The sequence below is a fragment of the Balaenoptera ricei genome, chromosome 7, assembly GCF_028023285.1.
Source record: "Balaenoptera ricei isolate mBalRic1 chromosome 7, mBalRic1.hap2, whole genome shotgun sequence".
In the NCBI taxonomy this organism is placed as follows: domain Eukaryota; kingdom Metazoa; phylum Chordata; class Mammalia; order Artiodactyla; family Balaenopteridae; genus Balaenoptera; species Balaenoptera ricei.
In genome coordinates this window covers 47508528-47535697 of record NC_082645.1, presented here as the reverse complement: position 1 = coordinate 47535697, position 27170 = coordinate 47508528, and the positions used below count along the sequence as shown (strand labels likewise).

The 27170-nt window shown below is 39.7% G+C and overlaps 1 protein-coding gene across 2 annotated transcripts in view; it reads left to right on the top strand.

The window, feature by feature from the left end:
• ACVR1 (activin A receptor type 1) overlaps positions 1 to 27170 on the top strand; it is a 125287-nt gene that overhangs the window by 36450 nt on the left and 61667 nt on the right. Inside the window, exon 2 of one of the 2 annotated variants that reach the window (XM_059927917.1) lies at positions 14400 to 14582. The exons of the other annotated variant lie outside the window; for it this stretch is intronic. The gene's annotated coding sequence lies outside the window, so the exon portion shown is untranslated. The remainder of the gene's footprint in view (positions 1 to 14399; positions 14583 to 27170) is intronic. 2 annotated transcript variants of the gene reach the window in all.

Sequence of the window (27170 nt, the reverse complement as noted above, 5' to 3'; positions counted from 1 at the left end):
CGTTAGAGCCATTTCAGTACCACCCTCTCCCATGCATTCTATAACGTCTTGCAGAGTGAGAGAAGAAGGGAATTCAAAGACAAGTCAAAGTCTTGACAAGCCAAGTCAGAGTAACACTATTTTTTAGTCCTTAAAAGGTAAGAACTATTGAGAAAAACAAGGAAGTGAATACCACAAAAGTCAAGATTCTGGTTCTAATAATAAGAACAGCATCAATAATAGTAATGGCTTACCCTTTCATGGTGCTCCTATATCAGGTTCTGCTCTGAGTGCTCTGCATATATTCATTCATTTAGCCCTTATGATTATTACTCTGTGAAGCAGGTCCAATTCTTTTTATCTTAATTTTACAGATGAAGGAAATGAGTTATGTGCCTAAGGTGCTAAACGTAGCAAATGGCAGGGCCTGAAATCTAGCTCAGGCAGTGCGGCCTCCGCTCGGGGTTTTAACCACAGTGTAGGAGAGAAAAAAAGATAATGATGGAGGACACCTGGGAATGGGGTAGGGCATGGAGGGCTGGTAATTTCCTTAAAAAAAATATTAGAGGCTTCACTAAAGGTTGTAGTTGCATTTTTATTATATATTCATATAATATGTATTAAATGTGGATATATATACATATCCATGAAGTCATAGTTATTTGAGAAATGATAGTAGATGTGTATAAGATACTAAGTTTCCTTAACATTCTTGATGTTTGATGTACAATAAACCTCAAGAGTTGGGAACCACTTACCTCTCTTTAGAGAGAGAATACATTCACATATAGAAGCTGTGGAAGCTTTTCCCAACCTGACAGGCCCCTATTTCTATGGAATATTTATATTTATTTGCCTTTTTTTCCCCTAAATTATCTTACATATTGGATCTTGTCTTTGCTAATGGCATGAGGAGTCCGACTGCAACTCTGAAGTAGCAGTTAAAGCATGGCGTGTGTGTGTGTGTGTGTGTGTGTGTGTGTAGGAAAGTTCACCATACAAAATTATGTTTGAAATAAAATAGCTTCTAGACACGTATCTGACCCACTTTTCATATGTCCAATGTGAAAAACTGTGGAAGGACACCTTCCGGTTGTGTTAAGCCAGTCTAAATTTGGCTATAAATCTAGGAGACTCAGTTGAATGTATGCTAGAATGTGTTGTCTTAAGATAAACCTGACCGCACAGCAATGCTAGTAGAAGCAACAGAAATGCACCTGAGACAACTAAAATGTAAAAAAAAAAAAAAAAAAGGTTATTATCTGAGAGGTCCCTCCCCTAATACTTAATGCTTTCAAAATTAGAACTAACAGAAGCTAGCCTTTTCTTCCTTCCAATTTTAGAAACGAAGCCATTCTGACACTTATAGAACACTATCATTTCCCTCTGGGATTTAAAAAGTAAAAAAGCAAAATCAGGAGACAAATATTTATGAAATGGACAAGGGTTTAGTGACCTGAAAAAACTCAGTGGAATGTTTCTCAGAATTGTTGACAGTGTGGATGGTAAACAGAGACAATTGCTAATGTTTTTTTTTTTTTTTTTTTTTTTTTCATACTAATCTCCTGGCGCCTTAAAGTGCGGCTGAGGAAGACTAGTTTTGTTAACCCGTTGGTCTCTCCAGCAACTTGGAGTGAGAGAATTTAGTTGGCTGTGGTGTAGCCTCTACTTGCGGGGAGGACAGGACAACTTGCTCAGCTTTTTACCTCTTCTGGAATTGCTTTCAATGGTAGAAACGTGTGGCATAAAGTATATATGTTTTTAAAATATATATATGTGTATGTGTGTACATACACATGGACACATACACACACTATATATATATGTATACATATAATTTTTTTCTTTTAATTGCTGCTTGGCAAATAGTGCTCATTTTAAATGAGAATGATGTTATTAAAAGCACTATAAAGACTTTCACATTAGAAATTCTGGCCCAGTTGGGAATTTGTGTTATTGATGGTAAATATAGATTGTTTGTATTAATTGTCAGGTAAGTTGCTTCTTAAGAGTTGCAATATCACAAATGATGGAAAAGCTGAAGTTTCAACTTGTGCTGATGTAAGTTAATCACAGGTGTGGAATCTTGAGGCTTGCGAAGAAAAGACTGCTAATACAATCAACTTCAGGCATGTTTTATTGTATAGAATTAATCCATAAAAAATGAATCCTGGTGGAAAACTATGTGTTCTAATTAATAGCAACCCAAATCAAGAGGCTATAATTCCATTAGTGGACGGAATGCTTAATGACACGTGAGGAGATGAAAAGTATAGAAAATGTCTCTGCTTTGTGGTTACTTATATAAAATTACTTGAGTAAGAATCCTGAGATTTAAGTATCCGTAGATAAGGTGGTCTTGATAATAGCGCTTCCTCTGGAAACAGCCCTATCCCCACCCTTCCACTTCACATCACCACCACCCCATAGCATCATTGGAACCAAAAGGAAGATTCCAGAAGGCTTTGGCCTAATTCTAGGCAGGCTGGCTTTGGTCCTGACTCTGCATTTGCCACATCCTTCCGGCTTTTGCATCTCCCCTTTTGTCTCACCGCCACCACCCCCCCCCACCCCCCGCCCCATACATCTTTTCTTAGAGCCCATCCCATTTTATTTTATGCCAGTTGCCATCAGTCTGAGCTTGGTGGTGATTTGCAGATTCACAGTCTCCTCATCTGATAGGTAAGTAGTGTCTGCTTGTTTTAGAGCTGGGGACTGGGGCTCAGACAGTAATGTGCTTAAGATCCCAGAGCCTGGGAAGTGACAGAGCTAGGTTCAGTTCCCAAACTGTGTGATTCCAGTGTTTTGGCTCTTTCCACAAAATGACTCGGGAGACAACGTATGCCCATGCAGTGAGCAGGCACTGCACAGCGTACACTCAAGGTCTAAGTTACATAGAAAAAGGTGTAAGAGCTTTAAGACTCATTTTTTAAAATAACATTTTTATTGACTTAGTTCATATACCAAAACATTCACTCTTTTGTGATGTACAATTCAGTGGCTTTTAGTATTCAGAGTTGTGCAACTGTCAACACTATCTAATATTAGAACATATTCATTTTCCCCAAAAGAAACCATCAGCATGTAAGACTGATTTTGAAGCTAAGATCATTGAAGTAGAAGTTGAAGTTTGGGCTCCCAATCATCCTGTGAACTAAGTGAGAGTAGAAGCCAAGTTCCTGGACCAACCCCCTGGTTGACACCAGTTTTTGTTGACAGAATCCTCTAGAACAGTAAATTCTCAATCTTCTGTTTTTTAAATCTATGCTCAATTTTGATAAACTAAGAAATCTCACATTCTTCTGCCCGTTTGTAATGAGAAAGCAACAGGATTTTAAAAATTTTTCTTTTTTTTTTAATTCAGTTTTTTTTATTGACCTGTAGTTGATTTACAGTGTAGTGCCAATCTCTGCTGTATAGCAAAGTGACTCAGTTACACACATATAGACGTTCTTTTTTATATTCTTTTCCATTATGGTTTATCACAGGACATTGAATATAGTTCCGCGTGCTATACCTTGTTGTTTATCCATTCTAAATGTAATAGTTTGCATCTACCAGCCCCAAATTCCCAATCCATCCCTCTCCCTCCCCCTCCCCCTCCCCCTTCCCTCTTGGCAACCACAAGTCTGTTCTCTATGTCTGTGAGTCTGTTTCTGTTTTGTAGATAGGTTCATTTGTGCCATATTTTAGGTTCCACATATAAGTGATATCATATGGTATTTGTCTTTCTGACTTCACTTAGTATGATAATCTCTAGTTGCATCCATGTTGCTGCCAATGGCATTATTTCATTCTTTTTTATGTAAAAATTTTCTGAACATTTATTTATGGTTTTGATTTTCAAAATATGTCTGCCACCCCCCTTATTTTGATTGGATAATCATCTGAATCTCAAGACTTCTAGGTCACCTTCATCGCAGGTTTGCTTGAACACATTAAATGAATCAATACAGTCATGATTTGAAATGACTCATGCCTTAAGCAATTTTATGTGTAAACTTCAAGTGATCCCAGGCAACCAGTGCTAATAACAGGCAAGCCTGTTCTTGGTATCTTCCTTCTCTTTTCCTTAGCATTCAACTTTGGCCATGGGCTCCTTTCTCTTACCTTCTTTATGCTTACTAAGTTCAGCTGCATTATATAGCAATTTATGTATTTATTCTTTTCTTCCCACTACGTGGTATAAAAAGGTTGAGGTTGGGGAAATGGGTTGGGTGGGGAGAACCATTAAGAAGGTAGCATTGTCATGGTAAGAAGAACTCATCTTTTTCCCACTCTGGCCCCCAGCACCTTGACTGAAGACATCTGGAGGGAGGCCAGTGAGTGAGAGCCTAGCTTTGGGAATTGTGTGGAGGTCATGTGGCTCCACATGACCACCTTGGGAATAATTTTCTCGGAAAAAAATTAACATTATTCTTATAAGATGAAGCATTTCTCTTCTTACATTTTATTGACATCTTAATTTCCAGTAATGTTACAGTGTTAGCATGGTATTTGAGTGTAGCTCTCAAGCTCTTTTTCTGTATATATGTAATTTAGAAAAAGATTATGGTCTAAACTGTTGGAGTAGGGAATACTTCCTTGTTTTCATATGTAAGTCAGTAGGAAGCTATGGTTTAGTGTATACGTTTAGTTTACATACTGTCTTTTTGTATGAAATAAACACTTTAGTTCTCTCTTAGTCTCTTTAACCTAGGATCTGGGGGAGTTTTTTTGCTTTGAATGAAAAGCCATGACAACCCTAAACGTGTATTCTGGTAGGCCTACCTCCTTTTTCCAGTAGCATAATTATTTCTCAATTTTTACTGTTCATATTTCCCTTAGAGTATTCCTCTTCTGCTTTGAGTCCATTATCAGGGTTCACCCATTCATTCATCAGCATTTATTAAGGACCTGTTGTTTATACGACTATCCCTGATGTTTTCAGAAATGAAAAAGTACTCCTTATCTTTGAGGAATTCACAGGCTCACTAGGCAGTGAAATTAAAAAAAAAAAAAAAAATTGAAGTGCACTTTTTAGGTGCTGTGATAACAACAGAGGAGGGTGCATGTATCTTAGACAGGGTGTGGTCCTGGGGGCTTCAGAGAAGATTTCCATAGGGAGGTGATTCTCGAGCTGATCCTGAAGTATAGGAATTGACAGATGGAAAAAACATCGCAGGCGGACAAGTACAAAGGCAGAAGGCGAACAGGACGGAGGCGTCCTCAGGGAGCTGTAAGGTGCAGTTAGGGTCAGAGTGCCTGGGGGGTGGTAACTGGATGAGGTGGGAGAAGTCTCAGGCCAGGTCCTAGAAATCAGGAATTTGCACACGCTCAGGAGAGCCATTGTCGGCACTGTTGGCAGGTACTTAGAGGAAATCCCTGAGAAAGAGTTGGAGTGCTGCTGGTGTGAGACGGGAAGGGCTGGGTGGTGCCACTGCATGAGATAGGACATAAAGGAAGGTTAGCAGCTTTGGGTGGTGGGTGATGTAGACACGCTGACTTGAGTTTTGTTAATCCAGATTCCTTGTCTTGGGAACTGGACACATTCCCATACCCCTTGAGAGACTGGCCGTGATAGACACCGACCCCATCCCCATCCCCCGCCACGGTTATTCTGCACCCTTTTGTGCATTTTCTTACTCAGTTATTCTTCAGTTGGCAAACAAATTATTGGTAGGCAAATTAAATTAAAAGCAAACCTCGGTGAGTTAAGAACTAAATTGCTAAATTAAATGAAAAATGTTATTATTTTTTAATGAGCGGGTTGGTTCGCATTTCAGTACAGGAGTAGATTGGAAAACCATCTTTAATTAAAGAGGTAGCCTTTCCTGTTAGCATAATTCTTGAGGAATCCTGCTAGCAATTGTAAAAGAAATATCTAAACAGAGAATCTTTTAGGTAGGAGGAAACTTAGCAACTTGGGCCACCACTCTCAATTTCTAGGTAGGAAAAATGGATGCCAGAGAACACAGGTGACTTACCAGTGTCACATAGCTATGGTGCAGGGGTGTGTCTAGCTCATTAATGTAATGTTTTCTCCACTGTGCCTGATGACCCCCTGCAATAATCCTATCGAGATGATAGAGCAGGCTTTGAAGAAACCTAACGTTCAAGGCTGCTCGGTCAGTGATAGACCCAGAGTCCCCTGGATTCCTGACTTTAATCTTATTTTAAATTAATCTCATTGTTCATCAGTCAGCAAGTATTTGTTGATTGTCTAGTATGGAAGGGATGGTACCCAATTATTATAAAGCTAAACAGTAAATAAGAAGCTATTTTCCTCTCCAAGAAGCTTGCATGTTAGTTTTTCAGATAACTCACTGCAGGTCTGGCAACTGCTTGTAAAATGCATAGCTTGTCTGACATAATTATGGATATGTAGTACACACACGTAGCACACAACAAGAAAACACAGCCATACAAGATATTGTTCACTTAATTTTTTTAAACTTTACTGGATCTTTTTCTGTTTGTTACCTTGTTCTGTCCACACAGGGGGCAAGCAGTTTCCAGTTTCCTGCCTAGCCTTGGAAGTGCCTATGGGTAAATAAAAATTAAACCAAACAATTAGAAAAAGAATGTTGATTGCCTTTTTTTTTTTTTTAATTCTCGCTGAATCTTAATTAGGGAGAATGATCTGGTGAAAATTTTATTTAGGTTGGTAATTGACATAAATATTTGCAAGAGGGTATTGGAAGAATGGTTTTTAAAAGCATTAGTTCTCTTCATTTATTTTGGTGCCCCTCTTTTGTAATAACCCCCTTCAATGTTTCTGGAAATTTCTGTAGATATGGTTCTGAAAAACTTAACCTTAATGTGTAGTAGTTGTTTGGTGAATACATGTACTAGGAAAACTTATTGCCATTCTAAAATGAAGACTGCTTTTATGAAATAGTAACTTTTCTATAATTCTCTGTATTTTTTTTTTATGTTTCTTATATTAACTTGTTCCTGTCAAATAAGAGTTTGGTACATTTTGCGCTGCTTTGAATTTAAGTCTAGGGTAGAAACTTAGCCATTTAGTGATTTACACATTTTCTTTACCAAGTTTATGAGCTTGAAACTGTTAATACTTATTGCTTTTCTGTAATTTTAAGCTTCGTTCATTCCACAAATACTTAAATAAGTCTGATGTGATGCTGAACCAGGCATTGGAGATACAGCAGGACGTTGGATATACAGAATGCCTATTTTCAAGAAGCTCCCTGTTGAAGCTTTGCTAATGTCTGTCTAGTAAAGGTGTATAATAGACCCAGGAACCCCAGAGTGGAGCTTTGGAGAAACAAACACCCCACTAGAAAACTAGAAAATCTGGTTCCGGCCCACGTGGGTGGCATCCTGCAAACTCTTGTAAACAGTGCTTTGAGATCATCCACTGATGAAAGCCTGCATGGTATTACATCTGAGGGTAATCATCAAGGATTACCACATCACTGCCAGACAGCAGATAAAACATGCATGCCTCATGGAAATGGGGAGTGCGGAAGTTCTGCAAGAATGGGATTTACATACCTGAAATTGGGACCCAACAGAGAAAGGCGATCTGATTACCAGTGAAGTCCGATTCTCTTTAGAGAGTAGTGCATTGGGGGCGCGGAAGAAATGACAAGTTACTTCTTTCTTACCTCTGCCAGTTCTTAATCCCTGTCTACTCAAGGTGCTCTGATTCCTCACTCAGAACCATTCTGAGTCTTAGATATAGCTGCACTAGAGCTACTTAGGATTGGGCTAGTTGGGTGTCTTGAAACTCAGATCTCATCCAGGAATTGACATGACTCTGTGAAATAACCACAGACCCATTAATTGGGTGAAGACTAACAAGATTTAGTCTTTGTTAACAAGACTAACAAAACTAATAACTATGGTGTGAAGAGAAGATAGAAAAATAAGGGGGAAAAAGTGATGGATCCATTGGATTTCTTTATCGAGCTACCAGCTGCTGTACAAGGCCTGCAGAAAGGCTTGCCGTGCAGCTGGTAACATCAGCTGACCAGAAATGCTGTGTTTCCTTCCCAAAATGGTTAACAAAAGTCACCTTTGGGCCTTGTGTGGGGAAAGAAATAAGGAAAGAAAAGGAGAGAGCAGGAATGCAGAAGGAAGAGAGAGAACGAGTGAATTACATGGGCTACGTGTGAGCGAGGGTGTGTGTGTGTGTTTCTGTCTTTCTGTCTGTCTCTGTTGAATCTTCTCTTCCCTGAAGTCACACCTCCTATCTGGTGAGGAGTTGGCGAAGGTGTTTTCTATTTTAGTCTGTAGCCTTCCCATCTGGTGTCTGGATTTCTTCTAAGGTGCCACCAGTGGGGGAATGAGTATGGGGTATTAGTCTTCCATGTTCTCTCCTTTCAGGCTTCTTTTATAATATTTATTTTTAAATTACTAGTTTTATGAGTCAAAGTGGTCAAATTTTGGCAGTTTCATATGATTCAACCTATTAATTCAACCCTTGTGATTCTCAGTCTTCCTCACTGTTTCCTCTTCTTTACACCTGCTCCTTACTATTAAATTTTTATTAATAGCTATCATCTATTGCCACCCACCACATGCCGTGTACTTCACATATGGCCACTCTGCAAGGGCGTCCTGATGCCCATGTTGCCTGGGAGAGACGGCAGCTCAGTTGGCCCAAGACTACCTGTGTAGTGACTGACAGGGCTGGGATTCAGCCCAGGACTCTCTGATTCAAGTTTGGAACCCTCTTGCTGCTACTCTATCCCACTGCCTTTGTTCCCTTGAGTTTTATTATGATCCTCATGCTTTATATTGCTGGCACAAATAAATGAGCCTTTAAAAGGCTGGACGGAGAAATGGGATCTTGATAGGGTTCCAGACCACTTCGGATGAGGGTGTTTGAAGTTGTAAGCATGTTATCTTCAGAAATATAGTCTGGAACTTAATTGCACTTACTCCTGTCATGGTCCACAGTAGACGCCTCTCATCTTAGCCAAATTATAATTTAAATTCTGGAGGAGAAAGGTGCTCTGAAATTTGGACCTTAAATCCATCCCAGGGGCCAAAGCATTAGGAAATCTTGCTTTCTTCCTGTCTCCACTTTGGTTGGTCTTCTTTCTAGGCTCTGAGACAGACCTTAATCTTTTCCTTAAAACATCCTGGAGACTTGGTTCATCCTCATGCTTGCCTCCTCTCCCCAAGTCTTTTTCTGGTGAGTTGGATTCCTACTCAGCATCTATCTAAATATACACCTGAAGAGAACAGTGCTTTCATGGTAGAATTCCTTCCCAGGATTTCCTGGGAAATTTATATTTTTCCAAATCCCCAGAAAAATCAGTTAAGAAAAAAGGTAAATGGGAAAAAGTGTTGAAATTCTCCTGTGAGAATTAAAACAATCAACACAGAGACATAAGTACATGAAAGGAATCCACTGGTGTCAAGTTGAAAGCTAGCCTACAGAATTGAAGGATAAGATTGACATTTCCCAGGGCCAGGTCGGGATAGGAGCGCAGAGGAGAGAATTGGTCATGATTGCTTGTAGCTGTTGCTATGTTATAAATGTGTATTCATGGCCCTGTCTGCTGCTACTGGTGAGTCATCCTTGCAAATAAAATAAATATAAATTTATATGCATAGCGTGTTGTATACAAATCCTGTGAGTGGTATTCCCAGAAATACGTTTCCAAAGCAAAATAAGCCTTTAAGATGGCAGTTTCAACATGTGATTCTGTGTAGTGCTGTTAACCTGCATTTGGATCTACGAGGAAGGTTATTTCAGGGATCAACAAACCTTTTCTCTAAAGGGCCAGATCATAAATATTTTAGGCTTTGCAAGCCATATGGACTCTGTCACAACTATCAACTCTGCTGTTTCGTGTGAAAGCAGCCACAGACTATACGTGAAATGAACAAGTGGGGCTGTGTTCCAATAAAACTTTTATTTACCAAAACAGACTGAGGGCTGGATTTGGCTTGCTATTGGAATGCTCCCCAATAATGCTCACTGACATTCTCTAGCATTTGAACATTTGTTATAGACTACAATTCTTTGTAAATACTATCAAGTTTATTTCTTATTTATTTAACCTTTCCTTTAGATATCCATAATAATGAGTAAAGGGTGTTTGGGAGTGTTTTTTGAATAACTTATAACTTGGGGAATTCTGGGGAACTTCCTGGACATTCCCATTTCTCATTCCCAAATCCCAAAGCGTAATGTCTACAGAGAATTTGAAAATTTCTGGAGAAGGAGATTTGCTGTATCCTTGTGCCCCTCTCTGCTTCCTGATTCAATCAGCATTTATCTTTCCGCAACTTATGTGGCTCTCCTTGTTCTTTGAGCTCTGTGGTGTCCCCCAAGCTTGTCTAGGGTGTGTGACCTATTTTTTTTCCCCACTGGGAGATTGGGAATCTTGGGAACTGGTTGATATCTTTGTTGCCTTTCTTCAGAATTACTGATAGATAATACCCAGTATTATCTTGCCCACGTATTCAAGTATCTGGAGTAGATTATTCTTCAAGGATTCTTGACGTTTATATGCTTGGTTGTAGCGTTGTTATTTTAGAGCCAGAACAAGAGGACATTTGTAGTATCATGTGGATGATTTGTGTTATTGTTTGGGATTGGTATACTTTATGCTTTTCTACCATGCTGCTTTAGCACTTCTATTATTTTAAGAGGTAGAAAACAGTAAAGGGACCTAAGGATATTTACTACAAAAATCACTTCAATTCTTACAAATAGTCAAGATACAGTTTAACTTACAGGCAATTAAGAACACAGATTTTGGACTCAGCATAAGCTGAGTTGATTTGTTTTACCACATATTTCAAAAGTGTGATCTTGGGACAGTTTCACTTAACCTCTCTAACACTGTTTTCTTATCTTTCAAGTAGGAATACTGATACCTTCCTCTGCATTTTTGTGGTGTTAGGATTAAATCAGATAATGCAATTGTGTGTTTAGCACAGTTCTAGAGCTGAATAATAATTGGCATTATTACTAACTCTTAAAGATGGGAGATATTAACCTTGTTTTGTGGCAGAGGAAACTGAAACAAACGGGTTAAATTCTGTAAGATCACATTTATTAGGTTGGAAAACTGGGTTTGGCTCTTTCCTAAGTCCATGTTCTTGCTACCATACGCTGCTTAAAGTAATTTCAGTTAACAGTAATTCTGTAGCAAAGACACACACACCATGGTTTATTTGGGTTATGAGGCTGGGTGGATAGACGGGGAAGGTACAAGGTGATGTCTTTTGTCTCTTTTTTTTTTTTTTAATTGAGGTATAATTGACATATAACATTATGTTAGTTTCAGGTATACATTGCAGTGATTCGATACTTGTGTATATTGCAAAATGATCACCACAATAAGTCTAATTAACATATATCAGCATACAAGGGATGATGTCTTGAAAGAGCAAGGATTTGTATATTTGAAAGCCACAGTTTCTAGAAGCCAAGGATATAGTTATAATTAAAAAGTTGAGAAAACTTGCCCCGATTTCCCTGTCGCTTGACTGCCAAGAACATGTTAGATTTTAAGTACCTTTTATGCTTGCCTGTTATCAGTCCCATCATATCACCACGACTTTTAAGAAACTATGCATGTTCTCTTAAATTGGATGAAAGAAAAATGTACTACTATGTTAAGCCTGCAATTGGAGTTAGAATGTTTTTTTGTATTTCTCCTTTCCCCCTTCCTCACACCCACCCTCCACCACTTCACAGGAATGTGCCTCTAACCTTTATGGGTCAGATTTTCACATGGCATGATTAGTTGCCAATAATTAAACCTCCATAGCTAAACAAATAAATTGGCCAAGGTTTTGGAAGAACTCAGCTCAATGAAAGTTTTGTGACAAGTTGCTGCAGTTTGCTGTATGCACGTGGTCTCTGACTTACGATGGTTCGACTTAACAATTTTTCAGTGTTAAGATGGTGCGAAAGTGATACGCATTCAGTAGAAAGTGTACTTTGAATTGTGAATTTTGATCTTTTCCCGGGCCAACGACACGCGACATGCAGTACGACCCTCTCTTGTGAGGCAGGGCAGCGGCAGCTCCTAGTCAGCCACGTGAGCACGAGGGTAAACAACCGATACACTTAGAGGCATTCTGTTCTTCACGTTCTGTACGGTATTCAGTAAAGTACATGAGGTATTCAACACTTTATTATAAAATAGGCTTTGTGTTAGGTGAATTTGCCCAACCGTAGGCTGATGTAAGTGTTAAGTTTAAATTAGGCTGGGCTCAACTATGATGATTGGTAGGTAAGAAATAGTGAATGCATTTTCAACTTAGGACATTTTCAACTTACGATGGGTTTATTGGGAGGTAACCGCATTGTAAGTTGAAGGATATCTGTATAGATATTTATTTTATCTTACTGATTTTAATTGGTGCATATGCCTCTTTTTATTTGTTTTTATTTTTTAAATCTCTCTTGGGGTTTTGAACAAAACTACTTTCAACTACCTTTCAGGATCTGTCACGCTTGCCTATTGGCATGGAGTGTATTTGTGCAGAGATGGGTCCTGAGCAGAACATTTTAAGAGTTAAGTATTTGGAGTTTGCTTTCCACCTTTGCTGTCATTTTACTGACTTGTTCTTCCTTGTAGTACACCACAGTTTTGACTTCAATCCATGGGTTATTTGACAGCCTGATAATTTGAAGACAAATATTAAACTATGCTTAATTTGAAGACTTGATTTTTATCCAGTAACTCTTGAGCACCAACTGTATGCGAGTTGCAGAAGAAGAATATGTGATCCTCGCCTTTTTTTTTTTTTTTTTTGAGACAAGCCCAGTTCAAGGAAGAGGATTAAGTGCCAGGTCATATAGAATTAAGTCCTATAGAATATTAATACAAGAGGAATTAGAATGGAAAGATCTGGAAAATGTGAAAATCATTAGGGAAGGCTGAGCGAGGCAGGAGAACCTGAGCACATTCTTGAAGGAATTCTCTGCAGGAAGGTGATAGAGCTGGGAAGTTGGAAGGGAAATTAGAAGTACTTCTGTAATTAAAAAAAAAAATCTCTGATTTTTAAAAAGAATCAGAAAAATATGCACCAGTATTTCCTTCTTTTCTTGCTTATCTAAAGCTCCTCCCCCGGTAGTACCTATAACTTGAAGACACGGCTGGTCCTAAGCAGGGTGGCCGCCAAGGCCCCTTTGCACTCGCCCCTTCTAAAATGCAGTTAGTCTTCAGCAGACGGGGAAGCAACTTCCGCATGAATCTGCCACATTCCCCTGTCTAGGAAAACACCAGGATTTCCACAGTTTGCTCTGAAACTCAAGGGTTGTGCATGCTGCTTAGCTGAAGAGTTTGTTTTTAAGGATGTCCACTCTAGAAATGGCTTTTTACTCTTTAACTTCACTAAATGATTGCTGAAAATGTCAAGCTTCTGGTTGACCTTTCTACGGGGGGATATTTTTGTCTGTCTTATTTTAGTGTCTTATTTTTACATTCTCGATTCTCTTTTCAAATTGATTCTGAGGCTCAATTTAAACTGAAGCGAGGCAAGTTTTGATATTATTTGTAAAGCATTTCCCTTGAATTTCAAGGTTGATGTGATTTTTTTTTTAATTATGTGATTTTACTTCCAAATAATTATTGAGGAATGCTGTATTTTGGATTTGTTTTCTGCTTTGATTTACTTACATGAAAGTTTTCTTGGCAAAGTGTCCCTTGAGGTTAAAAAATAAAAAGGTGCTATTTTCCAAAAGGAGTACGTTTTTCAGTGTTTTGTGTTGCTCAGCTATTTGAATGGGAAAGTTTGGTTCTAATAAAAATTTCCTCTTCCTTTGACAAATATTGATGTTTTAAAATTCTTCCTAAAGGAAAAGGGAGCTTGGGTGGCTTTTTGTTTTTTTTGATAGTTATCTAGAGCCCCCTTTCCTTCCGCTGTGTGATCCTAACCCCACCATTGTTTTATGAGTCTTTGAACTAGATCTGTCTACAGCTGAGAGTGGTGGTTGAAAATGGACCCAAACCAGGTTATTTTTGGGTGGATACACGAGAAACTGGTTACTGTGGTACATGGGGTGTCTCTAGGAGCAGCCGGGGGTCTGGAGAGAGACTTTCATTCTATACTTGTGGACGGCTTGAACTTTGTTTTTCCCAGGTACATATCATAGTTGATATATGCAAAGCCTTTGTTTTTTTTGTTTGTTTTTGTAATGGCTAGAGTACGTGGTATATGGACTTTAAAGGAGCTTGATTTTGAAGTTTACCAACTGCAGATTCCACTGGGTTTTGTGTCACTTAGAAAAATATTTAAGATCGGTACAGACCTATGACCCCAACTTACTGCGTGTCTGTTTTCCAGCCCTTTCCATCCTTGCTGCAGTTGTAAATCGGCCTTGGTTTTGTGGTCTCAATTGAAAGGCTTGTCAAGTGTGCACTTCCTTTAGCCTGCACATGCACAACTACAGACTTTTCTTCTGCTTAGCTGGTTTTCTTTCTTCTTCCCCTCCACAGCCCCGAGCCGCTTGTGAACATCACATTGCCAGCGCAAGAGCTACTGGAGAATTCTCATTATTCCAGGAGACTCTGGGAGCGCCTCTCCCACCTCCAGGGCTCCAGGAGCAAGTGAGCGGAGCTCTGGGGAAGAGCCACTGCTGGAAGGACTGCGGGAGGAGATGCCCCGGGGCCAGCTCTAAGGTAGCCAAGCCAGCTTTTTACCTAGGAGCTCTCGGTGGCCTTGCCAGGGCCAGCAGTAGAGACATTTCAACAAATCACCTCTTTTAATGCTCCTTGGCAGAGATCAAATTGACACGGTCACTTCTTAGCCACGATGATCATTTTGTTGCTTTGTATAAATCCAACATAAGAGAGATAGGACCAAACCCAGCGGTTCTTTATTTTTGCATTACCTTGAATGTAGGCTTTTTTTGGTGGAGTTGCTCAATTATCTTTTAACTCTGGCCAAGTTGTTCAAATACCACCACCATTTCCCTACGTATAAAATGCTTCTGCCATTCTTTTCACCTTATAGGACCACTTTATTTTTTTTTTTCTTTCCTTCTAAATAGGCTATGTTTTAGAGCAGTTTTAGGTTCACAGCAAACCTGAGCAGAAAATACAGAGAGTTCTCATAGGCGCCCCTGTCCCCCACACACCCGGCCTCTCCCAGACTCTGTCTCCCCAGCAGAGTGGTCCATTTATTATAGTAGTTGATCCGCACTAACACATCATTATCACCCAGAGCCCATAGTTTACATTAAAATCTGCTCTTGTTGTGCATTCTGTGGGTTTGGACAAATGTATAGTAATATGGATCCCCCATTAGAGTACCCTACAGAAAAGTTTTACTGCCCTAAAAATCCTGTGCTCCGACTATTAATCCCTGCCCCCTACCCACTCCTTGGCAACCACTGATCTTTTTATTGTCTCCATACTTTTACCTTTCCCAGAACTACATTTTCATAATATGCTTCCTTGGAGTACTTTGAAATCTCTGTAAAGAAGTCTCGCTCTCAGGATGAAATGCTATTAAGGTTGTGTTAAGCTATGGGGGTAACACAAATACCAACTTCAGAATAGAGTGTGTAAGATGTTTCTATGAGGGGAGGCCTGAAGTGCTAAATGTCTGTGGGAGTGTCTCTGAGTTAAAAGTCGGGATTGCCTGTATATGGTTTGAAACTTGTACATAGAGACAGAAGCATGAGGTCTCTGTAGCCTCTTTAGAGTTCAGAGCTTTGGGGGAAGGTCTCTAGTAGCTGTCAAGTGCTCTCTTTTTTAAGGAAAGTCTAATTTATTATTTTCAAAAATTTTATTCTTTTATGTAAAAGTTTATTTTTGATTGTTTAATTTCAAGTAGTACAAAGCAGTCTAAACATAAAATTTTCTCCCTTCCTTTTCTCTTTTACCCACAGCTAATAATTTGGAACACGCAATTTTTCACATACAAACTTTTCATAGACACAAATTATGTGTATTAATTATGTTTAAAAATTGATGGAACGTGGCTACACATTTGGTTTTACAACTTGCTTTTTCCTTTCACTTAATATGCTTTGGATATTTTCCCTTTTAAGCAGAATTTTCCCTTTTAAGCAGAATCTCAATATAAGTAATGACTTCTTAGTGTTCCTTATATGGCTGTAACATGATAACAATCAGTCCTCAAGTGATGGGGTTAGCCTAAAATTTAAAGGGGGATATGGTGGGGGGGAGACCTTTCACATTAGGGAAAAGACAAAAGCCATGACTGTTGACTTTGGACTCTTAGTCGTTGAGGATGTGAGTTTTTATTTTCCAAGGCAGATAATGCACAGCTTTGGGCTGTTGCCAAGGTGTCAGTTATGTCAAGTTTTCATCTTCTGGATGCCTGGAAGGAACATCTTTGGCACTAGGCTGTGTTAATATATTAGCATAGTTGTTAGTTCTGGCTACCATCCTTGGAGCACTATGAGATATTTTCATGCCCATTTAAGGTGGCATGAGGTTGAATGAGTTCTAAGAGAAAGTAATGAATAACAGGGATGGAATTAAGAGACTGACTTTATTTTGCACGTATATTTATTTGAGGGAGGAGGAAGAGATGATGGTGTTAGTTAATTGTTAACCCTGTGATTCTTAATTATGAAACAGGGTTAAAATTGTTCAGCTCAATAGCTTCCTAGTGTGGTTGACAGCGAGAATCACCAGACAAGTTTTTAGATATTTGGGGCCGATATGAATATTTGTATTGTTATTATTTTATAAAATATTTGTTTCTAGGAAGGTAATAATATAATCAATGTTTATAAGGTTTAAAAGGTACAAAAAGAGTGAAGAATAAGTCTCCCTTCTCCCTCTGTCTCCCAGTTACCCTTCCTGGAGACAACAATTGTTACCAATCTCTTATATATTCTTTCAGAGATTTCAGGCATATACCAGCAATAATCTAATGATTATTGCAATTTCTCTTTTTTTTTTTTACCCAAATGAAAAAGCATTCCACTTAGAGATGGGCTGGAATTTATTTAACCAGTACTATATTGATGACCATATAGATCATTTCCAGTTTTATTATCATGAACAAGGCTGTAGGGAATAACCTTGTACATATATCATTTTAAACACGTTTGTGAACGTATCTATAGGATCCATTTCTAATAGTGGAATTGCTGGGTCAAAGGATATGCACATTTTAATTATGGTAGAAATATTGCCAAATTGCTCTGTTCATAGAGCTTGCAAAGTTTTAGATTTCACCAGCAATGGATGAAAACGCTGCTTCCTCATACCCTTGCCAATCACAGTATAATTGCCAAACTGATAATTTCTTCTCTGCCAAACCTATAGGTGAAAAATGACAGTTTAATGGAGCTTTAATTTGCATTTTTTCTTATTTTGATTGACATTGAGCATCTTTTCATAAGTTTAAAGGCCATTTGTATTTCCGGTTCTGTTCCCTCTATGTTAGTGTCCTTTGTCTATTTTCCTGTTGGGTTATTGATCTTTTTATTATCAGTTCACAGGAGCTCCTGTGCATTAACAAATTAGCACCCCCCCCTTCTCTCCTTGTGATGTGTGATATTTTACTTGGTCATTTGTGTAAAAATAATTATTTTGCAGTGTAGATTATTTAAAATTTTGTATACTTAAATTTACCAATTCATTCAACAAATATTTATTGAATGCCTCTTATTCATTAAGCACTTATTCTAGGCAGTAGGTTATACAATAGTGAAGAAAATAGATCCCAGTTCTTGCTCCATGGAACTTACATCCTAGTGGAAGAGACAGTAGATAAAAGACGTTTAAAAATATTAGTTATAGAGGGAATTCCCAGTGGTTAGGATTCGGCGCTTTCACTGCCGGGGCCCGGGTTCAATCCCTGGTCGGGGAACTGAGATCCCAGAAGCCACGCGGCACCCCCCCCCCCCCAACCCCAGCTCCCACCGCCTCCCCAAAATATTTATAGAGATAAATATATAATCAACCTTTTTGTGGCTTCAGGACTTTGTATGACAGTTAAAAGACCTTTTCCATTCTTAGAGTTAAAAACTTATCTTTCCTTGTAGTGTCATGTGGTTCTTTTTTTAGGCTTAAATCTTTGATCCATCTGGAATGTTAGGTATGAATCCAACTTAATTTTTCTCTAGGTGCTCTATTAATTAGGGTAAGGCTGAGTTGCTGTAACCAAGGGACCGAAATATGCTATGGTTCAAAGAACAGAGGAGTTGATCTTTTTCTTCACTTAACAGTTCCAATGTGAGCAAAGCAAGTCAGCAGAACTGCCCGTATCCACTGGTCATTGAGAGTCAGGTTCCTTCTGTCCTGTGGCTCTAGGAATTGTCACTGTAGTTATCTGCATGGTCATAGCTGGGTTGCTACCATAGCTGGGTTCCCTCCATGTGAAGGACGAAGGAGAAAGTTCAGGGCAAGCGATCACGTGTCACTTCCTGCTTCCATTGGTGAGAACGTAGTCTTGTGGGCACATCTGGCTGTGAGGGAGTGTGAAGAATGCAGTCCGTGCTGGTCAGCATGTGCCCAAGAAGAAGTGAAGAAGGAATTTTAGTGGAAAATAAGCAGTCTCTGTCCCATTGGCTAGTCATTCCAATTTTACTGAATAGTCCCAAATTTTCTCTTTTGATTTCCTTTGTATTATAAATTCCCATGTACATTGTGGTCTATTTCTGGGATATCCATTTAGTTTAATTGATCTCTTTGCCTGTGTGTGTAGTAGGATCACACTCTTTTTCTTAAACTCTTGGAGCTTAATACTTTTTTTTCTCTTTTGTAGGAGTAGTTCCATTTTACTGAATTTTCATATTTATTTTAAGTTCCCTTTTACAGAACTTTAAAGTTTCATTTTACAGAATTTTCATATGTATTTGTGTGTGTGTGGGGTTTGTAAGAAAATATATGGACTTCAAAATTTTCATATGTAGCCACCACTCCCTCCCCGCTAAGAAGCAAACCTGTTAGTATGATTATTAGGATTGTGTTAAATGTCTACATAAGTTTTGGGAGGGAGGTTTCACATCTTTATGGTGTTAATTTTTCTCATTTGGTGATAATGTTGCACAGTGTTTGGGAAACATTGATCTGGACTCTCCAATCTTTCGATATCCTTGACCCATGGAACTTATGTAATTGAAGTAGGAGAGAGGAAGGACCAACTTATCATAAGATGCTGTGTTACTTTTTTAGTTTAATACTTGATTTCTGATAATGACTAGGTAAGTGAAGCCTATTTCTCTATTAAAAATTAATAAACTTGTAACTTGAAAAAACAGTTTTCCTGTCTGAAGGTAAAAAATAGTTGACATTTCAGAAGGTTATTATATAAACTTATTTGTAACACAAACCTGGGCAAATTTTGTGCATATATGTATGATATGCAATACTGTTACTTCCTCCGAGTGTGTGTGTGTGTGTGTGTGTGTGTGTGTGTGTGTGTGTTTGTTTGTGTTAGTCTGCACCTTTTTTTGAACAACACACATTCCTCTTTAGTCTTCTCCTTTTTACCTTTTTATTATAAAGTAAAACACAGATACACATATCACACAAAATATACATAGCTTAGTTAATTTTTATAAGGTAAATATTTTTTGTGACCACCACACAGGTCAAGAGAATATTAGCGGCCTCCCTAGAGCCCCTTGGCATGTTCCGTGCCTGTCATGGTCCCTCTCTCTCTCCAGAGGTAACCACTTTCCTGACTTCCATAGTAATTGCTTCGTTGCCTTTCTGTATGGTCTTATCACCTGCCTGTGCATATCTAGCCACTGTAGTTTAGTCTTGCACATCTTTTTCCGTCTTTGAAGTCTCTTAAACCTCAGGTTCCCCCTCCAGCCCTTTCCTCTTCTTACAGTTTACCTGTTGAAGAACCCAGCCATTCAACCTCTAATTTCCAACTGGCTGGATTTGGTGATTGCATACTCATGGTTCAATTCAACTTGTTCTCTTTCTTTTAGTGGGAAATAGTAGTTTAACCCCACAATCTGGGTATCCGGAATGCTCACTGCTACTCGGTAGGTCATTGTTTCTAGGCCTTTTTAGTGGACAGAGGAAATATGTATGTATAAAATACTCAGTGAGTTCATACTGTTGCTTCCAATTCAAATTCAGTTTATGTGGTTCTTACTTAACCTTTTCCGAATTACATCTCTAACTCCCTTATTCCACGCAGAAAATTTAGTTTCCCCAGAACAGTAGGGAACAATAGTATTTGAATAGGCCATAGTTAGGCATTTGCTGTCTTCCACACGTTACACACAGTATTCTCCACACCGCCACAATCCCAACACCGCACCACTAGTGATGGTAACTGAAAGGCGAGAAAAACAATTCTCTCTTTGTGTGCTCTCCCCATTCTCCTCACGGTTTTCAGGGGAAGGAGTGGGGGATGTTGTTGAAAACTGGGCAAATTTAAACACTGATTAGCTTTTCGATGATATTTGGAGGAGGAATACTTTTAATTTTGTTAGATGAGATGTTGGCTTTATAGTGATGTTTAGAAAAAGTCCTTATCTGTTAAAGAATTTGTGGGTGAAATGATGTGAGTTGTGGGATTCTCATTAAAATACATCAGGAAGAAAATGGGCAGAATAGAGGAAATAAGATTTCTTATTTTTGGAACTGAGTGGTAGGATGTGGCTTATTTTTGAAACTGGGAGGTCAAAAATAGGGTTTATTATCCTTTTTCTCAACATAACTTGAAATGCCTGTTATGCAAAATTTTTTTAAATTAATTTTATAAACAGTGAAAACATGAGGACATACGATAGGGAAAGAAGGTGATAAGGAAGGAATAGTCAGGGAAGGGGAAAATGAGTAAAGAATCCTAACCGGGTGGTTCCATTTGGCTCAGTGGCCTTGAAGCTGGGTAGCATCTTGAATGGGAAGAAGGGAGGGCTGAGATGTGAGGCCTCAAGGGAAACCAGCGTTTAAGATATGAGTGGCAGAAGAGGAAACTCCCGCCCAAGGAAGCTAAGCAGATCCAACCCATAAAAGTAAAGATAGCAGAGAGATGGAGCCTCTGAATCCCAGCTAGGGAAGACCCTAGGGAATGGACCAGTTGATGCCACCCTCAGCATTCTCAGCACCACCCAAATTGCCGGGGGACTGGGGGATTCCTAGGCCTCATCTCAGGTCAATCAAATACAAATCTTGGTGGGTGAGGCTTCAGAGTCTGACTTCTGAGGAAGCTCCCCTGTGAATCTGACGGATAAGGTCAGGTTACAAAGAGTTAGAACCTTAGCCAGAGGCATTTTGGTGATGGACCGGATGGAGAGGGGAGATGTGGAAGGAGCTTTGTAGAGTGCTCTTTCTAGAAAGTTTTCTGCGAGGGTATGAAGAGGGTTGATATGGGAGGACTTGGGGCCGAGGGAGGTGGTGGTTGCTGAAATAGTGGTTGCTTATAATAATGTAAGAGAGGTTTGCCTGTAAATGTGGAGGATGTGAATGGTTCCTTATGCAGGATGATGGCTGAGTGGTCAGGCCAAGCATGAGGTTAGGGCCCCCCCCACCCCAGTACCAGGTAGGTTATTTTTTTGCCAAGCACTTGAGTTTTGATGGTTTGGGGAAAGCTTGAAAATGGTCATCATGAATTAGATGTTCTTTCTATTTGTTAATATTTTGAATTACACATTAAAGGAAGAGAGGTACTCAAGTCTTTGCAGAGGTACCTCTGCTTCTCAAGTTCTGACTGGGCCTTTGGGCCCATCCCTGAGGAAGAAGGAAGGAGTGGGGTTTTCATGGCTGACATTGGCCCTTTTTTCTTATTCAGCGCTCTTCCTGCTCCTCTTCACATTCTGTTTTCTCTTTTTTGGTTTCCTTTTCTTTGTGTTCAGGTGACACTCTTAGACGTGTAGAACCTCCAAGAGGGGTTGCCTGGTACAGGGTGGTGCTTTCCAGTTATTTGCTTTGGGACTGACTGTTGGAGGGATCCCTGCATTTTCTGCATTTCCTAATGTCTGACTTCGAAGGTTGTGGGGAGAGCACTGAGGTGAGTGCCCTGTTCCTCCTGTTTTTCTCTGCCTCCATGTCTTTGTTCTTCATAACAGGTTGGGTTCATCATTTCTACCCTGTAGGCTTTCTACTTCTGTGTACTCGGGAGCATCTTCTGTCTCCTGGATTTCGTTTCTTTCTCCCCACTTAGTAGAGTGCATTTATTTTTACTTTTAACATGCCATTAATTTCTAATTTAGGTCAATTGAGCGTTTTGATTTTTTTAAAAAATAAATTTATCTTATTTATTTATTGTTTTTGGCTGTGTTTGGTCTTTGTTGCTGCACGAGGGCTTTCTCTACTTGTGGCGAGCGGGGGCTACTCTTCGTGGCGGTGCACGGGCTTCTCACTGCAGTGGCTTCTCTTGTTGTGGAGCACGGGCTCTAAGCACGCAGGCTTCAGTAGTTGTGGCACGCGGGCTCAGTAGTTGTGGCGCACGGGCTTAGCTGCTCCGCGGCATGTGAGATCTTCCGGGACCAGGACTTGAACCCGTGTCCCTTGCATTGGCAGGCGGATTCTTAACTACCGCGCCACCAGGGAAGTCCGAGCGTTTTGGTTTGGGTGGGTGGTTTTTTGGTTATGAAAGTTTTCTGGTCTCTTTCTGTGTGGTATCAGAGCCTCTCCCTGTCTTATTTCCCCTCCTCCTTGTTTTCTGTTGTGGTTACTTCTATGCTAACTTGTTCCACTTGTACACTGACCCTGTGTACACGGCTCATTTTCTTTCTCATGATCATATTTATACTTTTGACGGATATATTTAAATGAACAGCTGTGCATTTGTTGAGTCATACCACAATTATCTGATTCTGCTTTAGCTGCTCCAGGGGCAAAAGCGTATTTCAAGTGAAGTTGTGAGAGAATTCCGTTAATCACATTCTAACTGAGGGAGGGGAGAGGAGAAAGACCACTAAGAAAAGTCTTTTTAAAGATGAATGTTAATTAGTTGTTCAGTTATTTTAGAATAGATTGATTTGGTTGCTATTTAAGGTGTCACCTGAAGAAACTTTATAACGATGTAAATAACTATAAGGGTTTAATGATATCAGCCGGGCTAAATTCTCTGGAATTGTTGATGTGGGGATAAACTTAGTAGCTGGTTTATTTAAATAGATAAGCGGTCTTTAAAAGAGTTTCTTTCTGTGAAGACTGGTGTTCTTGACTCAGCATTCCTTGAATTCATTGGCTAAATATTTTGTTTTAAGCTTCCTGAACAGATAATGTATGATACAGAAAATGTTACAACTTTCTTTTTCTTCAAATCTATTAATTGCTAATTGTAACCTCTGATTGAGTCTTTGGCTTCCATCAGCCAGATCTATTTTTCTCTTGACACTTCCTCAGGGTTCTTTCTGAAGGTTATTAATAGGCATGGAAGCATGGCTTTCCAAATAGCGTCAATAACTGTTAGGAGACTAGTGGGGGGCAGAGTGGGGGGAGATAATATGTCAATTCCTGACTCCTAGGAGATGTATTTTCCAGCTACAGAAGCTGTCTCAGAGGTCACTGGGGATGGCTCTGGGCAGATCAGCTGGTGTCTGCAACTAGAGATCCAAGCAGTCCTATCCAAATGGGATATTGTCCACCAGGGAGTTGTCTGGTATACCCAGAGTCTGCCAGCCGTCTTTTTGTTTGGCTGCTTCTCTTGGATGACACCCTTGAAAACTGAAATCCAGGTTACAAATGATATCTTTTAATTTATCTCCAATACCTGGTTGCAGCTGTATTACATTGAGGATGAGGACCAGCCCTCTCCCCCAGTCATTTCCTTGCCAGCCTGTAAAAAATTCCTTAAACCTCACTCTCTGTGACAGGTGTCACGCAGCGTTAAGTGCTGTGAAGAAGATGGCAGGGCACTATGGGGTGAGCGTGGGGAGGTCTGAGGCAGGAAGGGGCTTGAGTGTGTGTGGGGTACGGATGAGAAGGGCTGTGGTCAGGCTGGCGTATAAAGGGTGGTTTTTCTCACCTCCACAGAAATCTGCTCTAGTGCCTCCCCTTTTAAAAAGAGAGAGAGGGAAATATACCTCCTTGGTGCTGACGTCTTTTTTATTTAATTTCCCCCCCACCCTTCAAATTATTAACGCGTTAGTCACATTAGCCTTAGAATTGGGACAGTTGTGTCAGATGGCAGTGCCTGAGACACCATTTGTCTGGTAACAGGAGGGATAGGTAGGGTCTGCACTCTTAGGCTAAAGGGGAAACTGCAGGCAGTGAGAAATGCAGCAGAGGGCCGAGAAGGCATCTAACTGAGGGCTTTGGGAGGAGGTGGGATTTTAGGTGGACTTCACAGTTACTCATCTAAGAGTTTCACTGGTGGAGTGGAGTTGGGGGTGAGGGTAGGGGGAATAACAGGCTCCTTTCTACCAGTAGGTTAAAAAAAAAAAAAAAAGAAAGTCCCAGTTTGTAAACTGGAGGGAGAGGAGCCCTGAGCTGCCTAAGAGAATAGAACAAAACAGCTGGGAGATGATGGGTCCTATCAGTTGAAACAAAGCGGAGAGCCGTGGCTATTTGATACAGAGGGAATGAGGTGGAAAACGAGGGACAGTTTCCGTGTAGTCAAGCGCATCAAAATAAAACCGAGACTTGAGATACCAGTAAGGCATGCCGTGGGTGATCAAAACATTGGAATCTCAGAAGCTTAGCTAAGTTATTATCTTTATATTTGGTAGGGGTGTAGCAAAGTCAGTTTCGTCCTGTATACAATTAAAATAAGTCTACTGGGGTTTCTTTGGTTCTTACATGGTAGCTTATCCTTTTACTTATTTTCATTCACTTAAGCCTCATGTACCTACCCTTGCCTTTTTTTTTTTTTTTTTTTTTTTTTAAACCAGATTATATTATTCTTTTCCTGGCCTTTCCAAACCAAATCTTGGGTCCATCTGTCACAGCTGGAATGTTTGTAGTGTAACTCTTTCAGTCAAAACCCTTTCTTTCCTGAAATAATCTGTAATTATTTCCTCTAACTACAGGATGAACTGATCCAGGGGCTGGATTTCAGTTCTATAGGACTTGTCCAAGAAGCTATTTGTATTCATCTATCTTGAGAGATCAAATTACATGCTAATATTCTGAAAGTAACACCCCACCAGAAACCCTCCCGCAGCAGTGAAGTCTATATAAAACCAAGCCCTGGCAACTTGCACATTGCCAGTTGAGACAGAGTGGGGTGTTAAAAATATTTCACAGGTCATTTGTGAACTGGAGAAAAGACCCTGACTTAACTTATATGGTATGATGCTTTGGTTTAGCCTTTCTTTGCAGCTATAACTGACAGCCCATGTCTCTCTCCACCCTTTCCAAAGGCCCAGGTAGTTTGGAGCAAGCTGTCCTTGGGTTCTCTCTCTGCTTGTTGAGCATAGAAGAGACATAACTATTGTCACATAATGGCTGATTTTTGTCCCCCTTGGAGGTGGTGGTTGTAAGTATACCTTCCCTCAAGATTGTATGTTTAGAGTCTGTCTTGCTGGATCTAATTTGCCCCCCAAATGTGCCCGACTTAACGCTAATTTCTGTTTTTATTTTATGATGCGTCACAAGAGAACCGAAGAATGGGGATGGGAGGGAGGAGGTAGCAACCACTTGTGTACTAGCAACGTGGCTTGTCTTTCCTTTCACATCAAGATTTTTTTTTTTCCCCCCAGGGGCAGGGGAGATAATCTGAGGTTACAGGGTGTATGAAATTAATTTTGAGCTTAGAGAAATGGAAAGAGGGAATGATTGAAAGGTGGCCCAAATAACCATGAGTAAAGATTGTTTTCTGAGAGGAAAATCAAGATGGGTAAAGCGCACGTGTTGAAGCTTGGATAAAATGTTAAGGAAGACTGGTTAGTTCCATAGTTTAGGAAGCTAAACTATGGCTGGCTGGTTTAATGAAGGTTGTGAGCGTTTGGTAATTAGGACCTGAACTCTGGTCACATGGCTTTGGGTTTGACTTTGTGTGCTTGAGCAAGGTACTTCTACCTACCCATTTTCTTATCTGTAAACTGGGATTAATATGAGTATTTATTTCAGAGTGTTTTGGGGAGAGGTTGAAAGAGATAATATATAGGATCCCTAAGCACAGTGCCTGGCTGCTTAAGTAAGTGGCACTACTGTTACTGTAATAATGATGTGCTGTTGACAGATAACTAAGGGAAAGCAGAATCACTCTACTTCTTTTCTGCTTTGCCTCTACCTTTTATATTAAAGAGAAAGATTTTTTTTTCTTATGGAAGGCATAGCATAGGCCATGTAAAAGAGACATAAAGAAAAAAACTGTCATGGAACACTTGTGATAGTCCTCACCAACGGTGAGTGAGCGACTTCACGTGGATGGTGAAAAAGTCATTCAAAATAGGGATGGGTGAATATACAATCCATCTTTCAAGATTCTTTCTAACTTGGAGAGTGTTAGAAGTTGAATTGAGCAGAGTATCAAGAAAGTCCCTATTGAACGAGTAGGTGCTCAGTAGATTATGTGTTGAACAAATGGACAAACCAAATGAGTCTAGGCCACCAGGCCAGACAAATGAACATTTTGTAGAGTTTTCTGATGGGAAAGAATCTCAGGGTTCATCTTACAGCTTTGCTTTCATCCTCAGCCTACGGATAACAAGTTGTTTGCTGTTCATAAGTTTAGGTTTTAGAAATATCTTTTATTCTTATAGTACATTATCAACTAGATTGCTTAATATGAGTTCTAAAGGTTGAATATAGAAGTGCATTATACTCCTGGTTATTCTGTGACTGACATCAAAATGCTTTGTGATTTTTGGGGGGATGTGTTGCAGTATATCTGTGGCTTTATCCAGCTGTAAAACTGTGATGAGTGAAAGAAGTGCCAAACTTGGTCTCAAGCCCACATGTGTTAAAAATTGAGCTAAACGCCAGCTCCCTAACTGGATGTCAGTCTGATCTATAAATGGAGTTTGAAAAGTACCATAGGATTTGGAAAGCAGCTCTGTTTTGCCCTGGTGGTATGCCTGTTTGGAGTACAATATCATGGGACTGTTCTATCTCCCAAGTGAGTAGTCCTGAGACACTGTAAAAGATGGCACTGATTTAAAGAGGGTACCTTAGTTAAGACCCTAGGTCCCTAACCTTTTTCTGCATAGCTCTTTACCTTGTGTCTGAAATATTAAGATCAGTTACCAGGGCTAGAGGGCCTTATCCAAGAACAGAAAGGAGGTGGTATATACTGGGGCAAAAATTTGTACTCCAAACTGTTCAGATAATATTCTGTAACCCGCAGTAGCTTATGAGTTTTTGCAGTCAGGGATTTTGGCCTTAGAATATTGCAAAAGGATTTGGTTGGACCTAAAGGAGATG